Source organism: Symphalangus syndactylus, chromosome 10 (assembly GCF_028878055.3).
Source record: "Symphalangus syndactylus isolate Jambi chromosome 10, NHGRI_mSymSyn1-v2.1_pri, whole genome shotgun sequence".
Taxonomy (NCBI): Eukaryota; Metazoa; Chordata; class Mammalia; order Primates; family Hylobatidae; genus Symphalangus; species Symphalangus syndactylus.
In genome coordinates this window covers 19,425,250-19,439,985 of record NC_072432.2, presented here as the reverse complement: position 1 = coordinate 19,439,985, position 14,736 = coordinate 19,425,250, and the positions used below count along the sequence as shown (strand labels likewise).

General features: G+C 42.0%; 1 protein-coding gene across 6 annotated transcripts in view; it reads right to left on the bottom strand.

Annotated features, from left to right (window-relative positions):
• The window catches only part of CCDC3 (coiled-coil domain containing 3), a 202,887-nt gene that overhangs the window by 129,334 nt on the left and 58,817 nt on the right, over positions 1-14,736 (bottom strand). For 5 of the 6 annotated variants that reach the window (XM_055296624.2, XM_063610187.1, XM_055296627.2 and 2 more), the window contains one exon: positions 3,804-3,855. The exons of the other annotated variant lie outside the window; for it this stretch is intronic. The gene's annotated coding sequence lies outside the window, so the exon portion shown is untranslated. The remainder of the gene's footprint in view (positions 1-3,803; positions 3,856-14,736) is intronic. 6 annotated transcript variants of the gene reach the window in all.

Genomic DNA, 14,736 nt, shown 5'->3' with positions numbered 1-14,736 from the left:
TATAGATCCATTTTTCCTCCAAACAATTTTCACTTCGACTTCAGATAGAAGGGACATGGAATCAAATCCCCACTCTGAAAATTCAAGGGGAACTCTTTTCTAGTAACATGAGGCATGAGTGGCGATGGTTCACAGGATTCATTTGTTCCACACAAATTCAGGGGTGGGATGAGCTATCGTTTTTCTAATTCATTCCCATGAATTCTAAATTGTCAACACCTAAGGTTAATGACACCTGTCTTTTTGCTGTCATGAACAGTTAGGACGGTTTAGCAAGATAAATCATCTTCACACGGAGGGTTGTGCTATTATTCTCAGCAAACAAAGGACAAAGCTTATTTCCATATAATGTTAAACATCGTTATAAGGGAATAAGCTTATTTTTCTCTTATGCTCTAATGAAATTATTAGCCTACAACACATTCCTTTCTTGATTTGGAACATCTATTCTTCAAAAGTTTGTAGAGTAATCACAGAGAGTTTCCATGCATAATGGATCACTCTCATCTCAAAATAGGCACTGATTTTTAAGGAATGTACAGAAGGAAAAGTCAACCATCCTTTTGATTATTGGATAACCAGATCAGCCTTGATCTGAAAAATACTCCACTCAATTGAGGAAGATACTTTTAGCTACTAAATAAAATACACAGTGATAAAGTAAGGGAGGAGGCATGGAATAACAACTTTACCAAGAATAGCCAACAGGTTCATCTTACAATGACTATGAGCAAAAAGTTTTCACAAAAAAAACTTATTAAAGAAAATAAAACAAAAAATGAATAAATAAATATAAGCACTAGGTATCAGTAATGACTGGCACTGAACAGGCACTCAAATATTTGCTGAATGAATGAATGAATCAATCAATCAATCAATATGTCCTGTATCTATCAACATACAACTTCAGCTTTTCGGAGGTTTATTTAGCACTAAAAGTGCTTATTCAATTTAAATATTCTCTTGTCATATATTTATTTTGTGTTCAAACTCAGAAGTGTAGGCTTTGAGGGATAGACTATAGCAATGTTATATTATAGCTATAAAGGTTCTACTCAGCATTGGCAAAAATGCAGTTCTTTGAGGAAATAACTAAGCTTAACATTTAACAATAAAAGAAGATATACTTCTGGGGCAACTTCTAAAAATACACCAATTCAAGGTATCATCATTTTCTCTCCATCTTTTTACTCCTATCAATCACAGCTTAATCTTGCTGTGATCTCCAGGTCTTCACTCAAAACTTCTCTCCACTTCAATCCTCTCTTAAAGTCAACTCCCTCCTTGTTTTAGTATCAGACTTTAGGCAAAGCTGGCTTCAAAAAAATCTTGCAGCTTTTTCCAGCAATAAATTCTGATAACTTGACTCTGACAAGAGATCTTTCCTGTGGCAGCTTCTCTTAGTCCATTGCTGAATCGATTCTGCCCAGAGGTGTGGCTTCCTTTTTCAGGTCTCTTTTCTCCTTTCCACAGGACAGAACGAATAGAGAAATTCAGACTGATCTTCCCCCTGAATGTAATACCTATCTCTTTTCTCTATCTTGTGACTTCCAACTTCCCATTATACAATGGATAGTTTATCTCCAGTAAGATAGATATTGTAGAGGGATGGGATTCCTCAGGCCTCTTTTCCTACTCCTTTATTTTTTGTTTTTTTGGTTTTTTTGTTTGTTTGTTTTTTTGAGACTGAGTTTAGCTCTACTGCCCAGGCTGGAGTGCAGTGGCACGATCTCAGTTCACTGCAACCTCTGCCTCCCGGGTTCAAGCGATTCTCATGCCTCAGCCTCCCAAGTAGCTAGGATTACAGGCGCGCACTACCATGTCCAGCTAATTTTTGTATTTTTTGTAGAGACAGGGTTTCACCATGTTGGCCAGGATGGTCTCGAACTCCTGACCTCAGGTGATCTGCCCGCCTTCGCCTCCCAAAGTGCTGAGATTACAGGTGTGAGCCACCACGCCCAGCCTTACTCCTCTATTTTTCTAACCCATTCCTTCCTCCCCCAACCCACCACAAGAGATGAGGAATGACTAAGTTTATTGATGAGAGTCCAGGAAATTTACTAAGTCACATCTGCCAGCGAACAGACATCCTCCTCTCTTCAACCTCCTCCTGCAGACTATGCAGAAGCTTTCTTCTCAGAGCAATCCTCTCTCTCTTTTTTTCACCCCTTTCACACCTATAACAGCATGCTAAAGCAGGTCAGGACCCGATCTAAGAAACCAGATTTCTCTCTGGCTTGCTCCCTCCTTGAAGTCATATTACAGTGTGTTGGTGTCAAAATTTTGATTCAGGGTGAAAAGCAGGAAGTCTGTCTTAGATCAGGAGCCTAAATCACATGCTTCAACTCAGTATTTACCAGAAAGCCGAGCATCAGCTGATCCTAGGACCTGCTCAGCTATAAATGCAATGGTATTAGTTTGGTGCAAAAATAATTGCGGTTTTTGCCATTACTTTTAATGGCGGAAAGTAATGGCCATCTTAAATTTAAAGTAATGGCAAAAACTGCAATTTTTTTTGCACCAACCTAATACAAGGAGTCCCTCAATCTGAGCATCCATTATCAGAGTTGTTAACAGAAGCAAAATCATCATGACTCAAAACTGTTTATTTAAAAACTGACTTGCCGGGCGCGGTGGCTCACGCTTGTAATCCCAGCACTTTGGGAGGCCGAGGCGGGCGGATCACGAGGTCAGGAGATCGAGACCACGGTGAAACCCTGTCTGTACTAAAAATACAAAAAAAAATTAGCCGGGCGTGGTGGCGGGCGCCTGTAGTTCCAGCTACTCGGAGAGGCTGAGGCAGGAGAATGGCGTGAACCCGGGAGGCGGAGCTTGCAGTGAGCCGAGATAGCGCCACTGCACTCCAGCCTGGGCGACAGAGCAAGACTCCGTCTCAAAAAAAAAACTGACCATTTATCATGGCCAGGCACGGTGACTCAAGCCCATAATCCCAGCACTTTGGGAGGCTAAGGCGGGAAGATCACGGGTTCAGGAGATCAAGACCATCCTGCCTAACACAGTGAAACCCTGTCTCTACTAAAAATACAAAAAAAAAAAAAAAATTAGCCAGGCATGGTGGCAGGCGCCTGTAGTCCCAGCTACTCCGGAGGCTGAGGCAGGGGAATGGCGTGAACCCGGGAGGTGGAGCTTGCAGTGAGCCAAGATTGCGCCACTGTACTCCAGCCTGGGCTACGGAGCAAGACTCCATCTCAAAAAAAAAAAAAAAAAAAAAAAACTGACCATTTATCAAATTAATTCCCAACCAAATGTCCCTCCTTTCAAGACATTAGTATCTATCTATCTCACCAATATTATAGCAGATAATAAATTCAAGTAGAGTGGAAGTCTACTGTGAAAGAAATTATAAATATTGCAAGAGATGCAGGATGTTACAAAGTTGATGAAAGTGATATTGCAGAACTGCTTGAAATATAGACCAAGCCATTAATAAATGAAGATATAGCACAAGTTGACCAGTTAAAAATCAAAGAGAAAGTCAACAAGGAAGATGACATAAAAAATACTTTAAAAGAAAGAGATTCAAATAGAAAAAGATTAACAAAATACTTGGGAAAAATTAAATAAAACCCTTGAGTTGTGTTTTTTTTTTTGCACACTTTTTTTTGCACAAAACAGCCCTTTTCATGATTGTACAGCAAAAGTGTAAAATAAAAGATATTTAACGCTGCTATTGTACAATTTTATCTAAAAATTATTAGCCTCCTGTTTGACTTATCTACTGCTGCATAAAAACCACCTATACATTTCATGATTTAAAATAATAACAATGTAACATTGCTCACAATTCTGTTGCTTGATTAGGTAGTTTTCTCTGCTTCACTTGTAGTCTGGATGCTGGAACGACAAGAAGGTCCAAAATGGCTTTATTCACAAGGCTGAAAGTTGGTGCTGGCCATTGACTGGGGGCTTAGCTGGAAGGTTTTTTGGGGTTTCAGTTCTCCTACCCAAAGTTGCTCAGGCTTCCTCCTAGCTTAGTGGCTAGGTTTCAAGAAGACCTGTTCTAAGAGAAGAAGCCCCAGTGTGCAAGTATTTATCAGGTCTCCAGTCAACACCATTCTTGCCAATGTCCTGTTGTCTAAAGCTAGTCACATGGCCAAGCTGAGAGTCAGTGAGGGAGGGAACTACACAAAGCTCTGAATCCCAGGAAATAAGATTCATTGAGGGCCACCAGAGCACTCTCTGGTCTCTACTGGACCATGTCCTTACTACATGAAAAATATAATTACCCCCTCCAAGGCATCCGAGGTCTTGTTTCATTATGATATCATGTACAGAATCTCATCATCCAAATCAATCCAGGTGCGGAAGGGGTCTCTTGGGTGCAACGCCTCTTGATCTGAAGATGTGTGAACTAAAGAGGCATGTTTTCTGGCCTACACACACCCGGTATACAATGATGAGGCAAGCATAGGAAACCTGCAATAGACATTCCTACTCAAAAAGGTTGAAAATGGGTGGTACACAGAAGTTACTGGTCCATAGAAATTTTGAAACAGTAAGGTACATGTAGCTAGTTTACTGATGATGGCTCAGTTCTACTCCCTGGAACTGATTCTCTGTGCCTCTTACCTCTGCCCTCTGTGCTTTAGGCTCTGTTCTCTGAGATATCCTTCTTTTTCCAAGAGAAATGACCCAGGTGTGTAACTGAGTTTCTTTTCTGGCTTACTTCCTCCCCATAGAAGTTTGGCAGTCTTGAGGCATCTTTTCATTTTGAGCTATCTCTTTCCTTAGTTTTTTTTTTTTTTTTTTTTAGTCCAGGCTGATATAATTTTATTAAAATTTGTATAGTTTTATATGCATCAAACTATAATCTCCATTAGAGAAAACCACACTAACAGATCTCTTCAAGGCAGTCCTCTCTCTGCAGAACTGGGGTTTGCAGCCTCTCTCTGGCTGCATGTCAAGATGCTATGGGAAAATACTCTTAAGATTCTTAGTGTATTTTGCCTAGCTGAGAGAATCTCTGAGAATTCTTTAAATATTTCTAATGTGTTAATACAGATCTTGACCCTAAAGTCATATTTCACTCCCAGCACCCTGTATTGCATCTTCAAACCAAGGCCATTTCTTACTTTGAAAATTCTTTCTTGGAAAGACTAGGAATGAAAAACAATTGTGTTATCAAACACAGCAAATTATAGCTCCTTTTTAGTTCTAAATTATACTTGAAATCTGAACAGGTCCTTCTCGAGCTTAACTTGTATCTTCTGTTCTCTGTCATAGGCAACTAAAAAGAAGCCAGATGGCACATTCCATATTTTCTGCCTGAAAATCTCCTTATCCAGGTCCACAAGTTTATTAGGTATGTTTTCTATTTCCCATATTACCAAGGCAACCGTTCTGTTACTTGTTCTGCCAATACGTAACTTGGGTTCTTTTTCCTCCAGCTTCCCATAGGAATTTCCTATTGCCCTTCTAGCCCCCACTAACAGTCTCCTTCCCATTCTTCCACATTTCTTCATTCCTTCTGCCAGACTCAAAGTCTATGTTATTACAGGACCCCACTTTCAGGTAACAATTTATATTTTAGTTATCTATTGCTGCATAACAAACCATCCCCAAATTTGATGGTTTATAATAATTTGTTATTACTTCTTCCAATTCTGTGGGTTGACCAGGGGGTTATTACACTTCACATATTGTTGACTTGGAGTTGGACTGTCTAGAAGGTCTGCCATGGCCTCATTTATATGGCTGTAAATTGGTACTGGATGCTGGTTGGAGGTTCAACTGGAATTGGCGAAGGGGCTTCAGTTCTTCTGCATGTGGCTGCTTAGGGTTTCTCATAACATGGCAGATTGGTTCCAAGAAGAAGCATTCCAAGAAGGCAAGCCTCAAAGTGCAGGGACCTATCAAGCCTTCCCTTGCATCAGTCTTCCTAAAGTTGCATCGGCCAAAGCTCATCACGTAGCCAAACACAGAATTAACATGTGAGGGGGCTCATAAGGGAACAAGTACTAAGAAGTAGTTTATTGAGAGCCACCAAATTCTATCACAGCCTTCATTTGGTTGAACAAATGACTTAGGGCGCAACTGTCATTATAAAAGAATCTTGTTAATTATAACAGCAAAAAATCACTTTTATAAATTTCCATTTTATTTTAAGAAACTACCATGGAACCTGTTTTATATTGTCTATGGTGACATTTTGCTCCTCACTTTCAGTGGATTCCAGTTGAGTGTCCTTTTCCTACTTTCAATTATCCTCAGATATAAAGAGGTCTTCTTGTGTTTTGTTTTTCACTTAGCTTTTGTATCTTGAGTCTCACTCTCAGATCAAGGACACTTTGCAGAAAAGGAGTAAGACACAAAACAGTCTTTGGACATTGCTGGTCCCTGGAAATAACACCATCATAATAGCACCAAACATCATCCCTCTTCCTGACAAACATCTTTCTTAAAAAACTCACCTGGGCACAGTGGCTCACGCCTGTAATCCCAGCACTTTGGGTGCGTGAGGTCGGAGGATCACTTGAGGCCAGGAGTTCAAGACCAGCCTGGCCAACATAGCAAAACTCCATCTCTACTAAAAATATAAACATTAGCTGGGCATGGTGGCTTGCGCCTGTAATACCAGCTACTCGGGAGGCTGAGGCACGAGAATTGCTTGAACCCGAGAGGCAGAGGTTGCAGTGAGCCGAGATCACACACTATACTCCAGCCTGTGTGACAAAATGAGACTCTGTCTCAAAAATAAATAAAAATAAATAATTAAAAAAATAAAAATCTTCACTCTTTAAGAAGAATTAAAGGGTCACTCTCCCACCCACTTTATAACTAGGCACTGATAATTAAGTGTGGCCTGAAATTATACACAATAGTACTTTCCTCATCGTACCTTAATAACCTACAGCTTTTACAAACTGCTTTTGTGGGAGGATTCTACAGAAATTAATCCTAAAAGGCCTATAGTCTTTCCATAGAACATTTTCAACAAAGGTCTAGTTTTTAAATGGGGGTTTAATTTTTTTTCTCAGCTTCATTTTTTTTTCTTAAGCTTTAAACGGAAGTTTGAAGAATACGAGTGCTTCATGTTTTAGAATGCTGCATAGTCTGCACTTAGCATTAAATACCCGGGATATATCTTTTTCACATAGCAATAGAAAAGGCTTGAAATGACTGTATTCACTAAAATTTAGGAAACACTCCACATTCTCATCTAATCCTTGATGAAACTACAGGTAATTGTTTTTTAAAGAGATTTAAAATCCAGCCAAAAAGCGTACATGCTGACCATTTTGTTTTTCTCCCCAGAGATTCTCAGTTTAATCTCATAATAGTCAACGTCATAAGCTTTTCTTTCCCACTCCAGCGTGAATATAACAAGTACTGTAAGTAAAACTCTGTCATCAAAACGCTTCCATGGAGCCAATGATCTTAAGAGAGCTGCCTGGGCCGCCCCCAAGGGTGTTGTTACCTCTTCTTCCATTTCCTCCTCCTGAACAGATCCGTCATTTTACCAGATCTGAAATTTCCTTTCGTTTCACGTATCTTCATAAGCAATTAAGCAAAGGATACCCAACCCTTGCAGTTTTGTCATGGTGCCTTAGTTTCCATGGCAATCTTGGTACTTTGTAAAGGACCTGTCAACCTTGCTTTAGTATCTGTGTCTGTCAAACTTGAAAACAAAACCTCTGAAGAACAGGGAGTTGGTCTCTGGGCAAGCTGGAGGGTGGAGCTGTCATCAGGGGTGGGCTTAGGTGAGGGTCAGTGTGTAGGTTCGTGGGGGAATCTTAACAGCAATTCCTCCACTAACAGACGTTTCTCAGAACCTAAAGCACATGTCAGAGGGCATCCCCTCCACATCCAACTCTTTCAACAAACAGATGCTGTCTTATTTTAAAGAATCTAATGAGAAAGTGATTCAGTAACTCCCTTCAGAAATGGTTCCCATTTGTTATATTTATCAGGAATTTCTACACATCCCATAATAATATGAAGTCTTCCCATCTCTTTCTGACTTCTCATTGCACTAAGACACTGATTAAGAGGCTAATCATTAACTTATTAATAGCTATAATGCACTGAGCAGCCGCCATATAACATATTATATATCAACCATCCACGCCCAGGGCACAGTGGCTCATGCCTCTAATCACAGCACTTTGGGAGGCTGAGGTGGGAGGATTGCTTGAGCTTGGGAGTTTGAGGCTGCAGTGAGATGTGATCATACTACTGCACTGCAGCCTGGGTGACAGAGTGAGACTCTATCTCAAAAAAAAAAAAAAAATTAAAAAAAAAACTACTCAGTGCTTTCTGCACCTGAGCTCATTTAATCATTACAACCTTACAAGGTGACTACTATTAGCACCATTTTATGGATAATGAACTAAAACAATAGTTGAGAGAGGTTATATTAACTTTCCCAAGTTCTCATAGTTACACATAGAAAATGTCAAAGCCAGAATATAGATCCCACATCCTATCTTCTCAATTAATGTTAGAAACAAGATTGACGCTCCTCTTAGGTGACATGATAATTCTGCAGTAGTGCGTTTGCCACAGTTTGGCCAGGACTCTCCGTTTACAATGACCAGGCTACTACAATATACAGTTTATTAATGTGAAAAAGCCAGAATGATATGGTTTGGGTGTGTCCTTACCCAAATCTCGTCTTGAATTACAGCTCCTATAATCCTCATGTGTCATGAGAGGGACCCAGTGGGAGGTAATTGAATCATGGGGGTGGGTTTTTCCCGTGCCGTTCTCATGATAGTGAATACGTCTCATGAGATCTGATAGTTTTATAAAGGGCAGTTTCCCTGCACACAGGCTCTTGCCTGCCTCCATGTAAGACATACCTTTGCTTCTCCTTCACCTTCCGCCATGATTGTGAGGCCTCCCCAGCCACGTGGAACTGTGAGTCCATTAAACCTCTTTTCTTTATAAATTACCCAGTCTTGGGTACGTCTTTATTAGCAGCATGAGAACAGACTAATACACACAACCCAGAAAAGAATTTAGAAGAGGAGTGAACCAGACCACGCATACAGCTGAACAACTCGTTGGGATTTCAAGTTAATTTTTTTCCTAATGTGAGAACTACTCAATTCTCATCTCATAGAGCACTCACAGATGACAGGGTTGCACCAAACGTTTAGGGATTTAAATGGATTGTCCCACTTCATCAGAAAAATGGTATTGGAGTGAATTTGTGGACTTCTTCTAGTCCCTTTGCCCCACACACTAAACAACTGGTTTGGGGTGGAATCCCAGGAGGATGAATTGATGAGATACAAACATGCATATTTAGGAAATAGCAGGATTGTAGTGGCACATGCAAAGGGTACCATCTCTCTCTCTAATAGTCAAATCCACCAAAACCAAGCTTCTGCCTCTTGAGGAGTAAGGAATTATTCTGGACATTGCTAGACTGGAACTGACCTGAGGACAGGAAGCACAGTGCTTCCCTCCCTGCCATATCATAGCACCTGCAAAATTATGACCATAACTCCAGCTGCCAGCAGATACTTATTGGATCAGTGAATGACCTGACAGTGTGTGCAACTTCCCTCTGACTTTGAGTAGCCTGTTCGGTCACTAAAGAGGGCGTGCAGGTGTGTGACTGGGGTGCAGGAGAGAGTGACAGGATGGCAGCCTCGGCAATGCGCTCCTGCTGTGTCCTTTCTGATTCCACTGCCCACTCCACGGTTTTCACCTCCAAAGCCCACATCCCCAGTCATAAGGAAAGCTGTTTTGATACTGCCTCAGGAAGCTGTTTTGTGTTGTCCTGTTGGGTTAAAAACAGGTCTGGGGCTGGGCACAGTGGCTCACGCCTGTAATCCCAGCACTCTGGGAGGCCAAAATTGGTGGATTGCTTGAGGTCAGGAGTTTGAGACCTGCCTGTCCAACATGGCGAAAACCCATCTCTACTAAAAATACAAAAATTAGCCAGGCGTGGTGGTGGATGCCTGTAATCCCAGCTACTTGGGAGGCTGAGGCAGGAGAATCGCTTGAACCCAGGGGGCAGATGGTGCAGTGAGCCGAGATCACACCATTACACTCCAGCCTGGGCAACAAAGTGAGACTCTGTCTCAAAAAAAAAAAAAAAAAATTAAAAAAAAAAAGAAAAGAAAAACAGGACTGGAGGAAATCCCTACGAATCCCAGTCCTGGCGTCATTTCAGGATACCCGGGTAGAAAACACCGATCTCTCTGCATTTCTGGGTGGCAAGCTCACAGCCAGAGGCTTTCCTAGGTGGAAGCTGCCTCTTCTTGGCTTTAGTGCATTTTCCTCCTGTTTTTGCTCTAGTGTGTCTTACGTTATTTTTTCTGCTAACTTCCTGAAAGCTAGACAAAAGAAATTCTCGCTTTTGGGCACGACTGCAGTCATGGTTCTTGTAGCTCAGCAGTTATACGTTAGACATTAGAGACCAAAAATAAAAATAAAATAAAATAAAATAAAAAATAAACGCTAGCTAGTAAAGAAGGTAAGTCGCAACTTGGTTCTGGAATTAATGACAACATTTTTCAAAAACGTTTTGCGGAACAGGCCTCCTACTCTATGTGAACGTTTTAAAAAAGTTGTAATTTTTGTTTTTGTGGTTAAACCTGTGAGTTAGTTAAGGGCAAGCTCTGTATCATTCCTGTATATGTTCCATCGAACCAACCATGTTCTGCTTGTTTAATTCATGTTAAGGGAAGGACTATATCATCCCGAGGCATGTTTTAAAATTTTAAAATATCAAAAACATCCAGGTTTTATGATCACCACTCACATGCAACCCATGGCTCCTTGACTTAAGCTGTCCCGGAACAGGCACTACTTGGGAAGACATTCAGAAAATGGACTTGAATAGACAAAGCAACAAACAAAACGCTTTCCTCTAGGGAGACAAGCAAAAAGGAGCTGAAGTGTCTAATACCATAAACAAGTGGCTGCCTGGCCAGGCGTGGTGGCTCACGCCTGTAATCCCAGCACTTTGGAAGGCCAAGGCGGGCAGATCACGAGGTCAGGAGATCAAGAGCATCCCGGCTAACACAGTGAAACCCTGTCTCTACTAAAATACAAAAAATTAGCCGGGGGTGGTTGTGTGCACCTGTTGTCCCGGCTACTCAGGAGGCTGAGGCAGGGGAATCGCTTGAACCCAGGAGGTGGAGATCGCAGTAAGCCGAGATTGCGCCACTGCACTCCAGCCTAGTGACAGAGCAAGACTCTGTCTCAAAAAAAAAAAAAAAAAAAAAACACAAGCGGCTGCCCACCAGGATGAAGTAATACAGAAAAGGAGAACATGGAAGAAATATTGTGTTGGGGGATGAGAGACACTGTCCTGAGTCCTGCCCTATCTCTTTTATACTGTTGACCTTGCTGAATTTAACAGGTTTTTCAAAGCCTTTAAAAAAATCTGTACTATATATTTTTTAAAACTTCAAGTAAACCCTACCAAACTTTGCAAATAGAAAACTCTTTCCCAAAGAGCTTAAATCAGACAAACTTCTAGAAAACATGTTCTAAGCTAGACAGAAAAGTGAAGGCCTTGTGTTTGCTTTTTTTTTTTTTTGAGATGGAGTCTCACTCTGTGGTCTAGGCTTGAGTGCAGTGGTACCATCTCCGCTCACTGCAACCTCTGCTTAATGGGTTCAAGCAATTCTCCTGCCTCAGCCTCCAGAGTAGCTGGGATTACAGGTGCACACCACCACACCCAACTAATTTTTGTATTTTTAGTAGAGATGGGTTTCAACATGTTGGCCAGGCTAGTCTGGAACTCCTGACCTCAGGTGATCCACCCACCTTGGCCTCCCAAAGTGCTGCGATTACAGGTGTGAGCCACTGTGCCCGGCCCTTATGTACATTTTTTTTTTTTTTTTGAGATGGGATCACCCAGGCTGGAGTGAAGTGGTGCGATCACGGCTCATTGCAGCCTCGACTTCCCAGGCTCAAGCAATCCTCTCACCTCGGTATCCAGCGTAGCTGGGACTACCAGCATGCACCACCACGCCCAGCTGATTTTCTTTTTTTATTTTTTGTAGAGATAGACTCTCACTGTGTTGACCAGGCTGGTCTTGAATTCCTGGTCTCAAGCCATTCTCCTGCCTCAGCCTCCCAAAGTGCCAGGATTATAGGCGTGAGTCACTGTGCCTGGCTACCTCATGTACTTTGAGTACCTTTATCACATAACTAATTCCCATATTTTTATATAAAATATTTGTCATCCTTGCTACATTTTTAAAAATAAAAACGTCTAAAATAGCATACAAGCCCTCAGCTTTAATAATTATCAATGTTTTATCATACGTTTCATCTACACTCACTTTTTAAAAGTCAAAATATTTTAAAACAAATCCAAGTTTTCAAGTTTTTTTTAACCTAAATACTTCACTGGGTAATTAAAAAGAAGATAATACTTTATTACGTAACCATAATGCCATTACCACATCCAACAAAATTAATCATCTGACACTTGATCCTACATAAAAGTTCCCCAAATATCTAAAATAATCTTTTTACCACAGGTTTACTGGAAACATTGTAGAAGGTGATCACGTTTCTAAGTCTCTTTTACATTTTTCTCACTGGAATCACTAAAACAATCATCTCTCTCCTCCCTTTTTCTTTCCACGCCATGGGGTAGTTGAGGAAACTCGGTGCATTGTCTTGAAGAGCTCACCACCCTCTGAATTTGGCTGCAAAGTCATCTCTTAAGCTTTGAACCCCTTGCCAGCCAAGATATCCAGAGGAGGCCAGGCATAGTAGCTCATGTCTATAATCCTGGCACTTTGGGAGGCCAAGGTGGGAGGATCACTTGAGCTCTCCCACCAAGGAGTTTGAGACCAGCCTGGGCAACATAGTGAGACCCCATCTCTAAAACAAAGATTTCCAGAGGAGCATCCTTTGATCTTGTAGGCACTCTGCACTGCCTTAGTTGGTGAAACTGGCTGGCATATACCCCAAGTCTCTACACTTCCCTACTCCTCTGCTGGTTCCACAGTGGAGGAGGGAAACTAACCACTTAGACCCTAAGAGCCTTTTCCCCAGTCAGGTCTCCAACAGATTTCAAAAGAGAAAATGTGGTACCATGGAATAATATGCAGCCATGAAAAGGAATGAGATCATGTCCCTTGCAGGGAATGGATGGAGCTGGAAGCTGTTATCCTCAGCAAACTAATGAGGAACAGAAAACCAAATACCACATATTCTCACTTACAAATAGAGCTGAACGATAAGACCACATGGACACATGGCAGGGAAAAACACACACTGGGGCCTGTCAGAGGGTGGAGGGTGGGAGGAGGGAGAGCATCAGGAAGAGCAGCTAATGGATTTCTGGCTTAATACCCAGATGATGGGATGATCTGTGCAGCAAACCACGGTGACACACATTTACCTATGTAACAGACCTGCACATCCTGCACATGTACCCCGGAACTTAAAAGTTGGAAAGCAAAAAAGAAGAAAAAGAAAAAAGAAAGCTGGAAGACCTGAGATCTGCTCCCAGGACTCAGCAAAGACAAAGAGCAGCCTAGGGCTGTGTAGCTCTGTTGGGAAAGAACAGAAGTTGATTGTTTAGGAATACTATGCAGCCATAAAAAATGATGAGTTCGTGTCCTTTGTAGGGACATGGATGAAACTGGAAAACATCATTCTCAGTAAACTATCACAAGGACAAAAAACCAAACACTGCATGTTCTCACTCATAGGTGGGAATTGAACAATGAGATCTCATGGACACAGGAAGGGGAACATCACACTCCGGGGACTGTTGTGGGGTGGGGGGAGGGAGGAGGGACAGCATTAGGAGATATACCTAATGCTAAATGACGAGTTAATGGGTGCAGGAAATCAACATGGCACATGGATACATATGTAACAAACCTGCACATTGTGCACATGTACCCTAAAACCTAAAGTATAATTAAAAAAAAAAAAAGAAAACAAACCAGTATTTGTGTTCTAAAAGAGGAAGCTCCTATCGCAGACAAATATATAGGACTTGCTGAGGCTTAGATTAGAGGCTTGGCATCACTGGTTGGAAAAGCACCTAGCAACAAGTAGCCTGGGCTGCTCCAAGCCCTGGCTTCCGTCTACCCAGCCCCATTGCTGTCTTGGTATTTACAGACAGAGAGCTCAGGGTCTGCAGATTAGAAGCAATAATAAGGACGGTGTTTGCATAGCACCTTGTTCCAGGCAGCTTCAAGTGCTTGGCAGGGAGCATCTTGCTCCCGCTGATGTAGCTGTGGAAGGGAGAGATCTGTGGGCTGGGAAGGGGGCTGTTTTCTCCCACACGGTCCTGCAGCACTTATGCCTCCTTGTGGCTACATCTTGCACACCTGCTCAAGGTGGTTCCTTTAACTCCCATTGGGCTACTTCTGAAAGTCCAGTTCCCTCCTCGCAATCCAGAAGAACCTAAACAGGGGTCCCTGGGGTAGATAACGTAACTCCAAGAGAAACTTTCTGACATAATATCTGGGAGAGCTCAAATGCCACCACGTGCATGCTTCAGTTCAAATAAACAAGCACTGGCAGAGTTGTGGTCATCTATCCATCCCTGATCTAGCTTTCTTGAGGAAAAGTACTTCGAGCTCACACCTGTAATCCCAGCACTTTGGGAGGCCGAGGCAGGCAGATTTCCTGAAGTCAGGGGGTCGAGACCAGCCTAGGCAACATAGTGAAACCCCGTTTCCACTAAACCCCCACATCTCAAAAATTAGCTGGGTGTGGTGCACGCCTGTAATCCCAGCTACTCAGGAGGCTGAGGCAGGAGAATCACTTGAACCT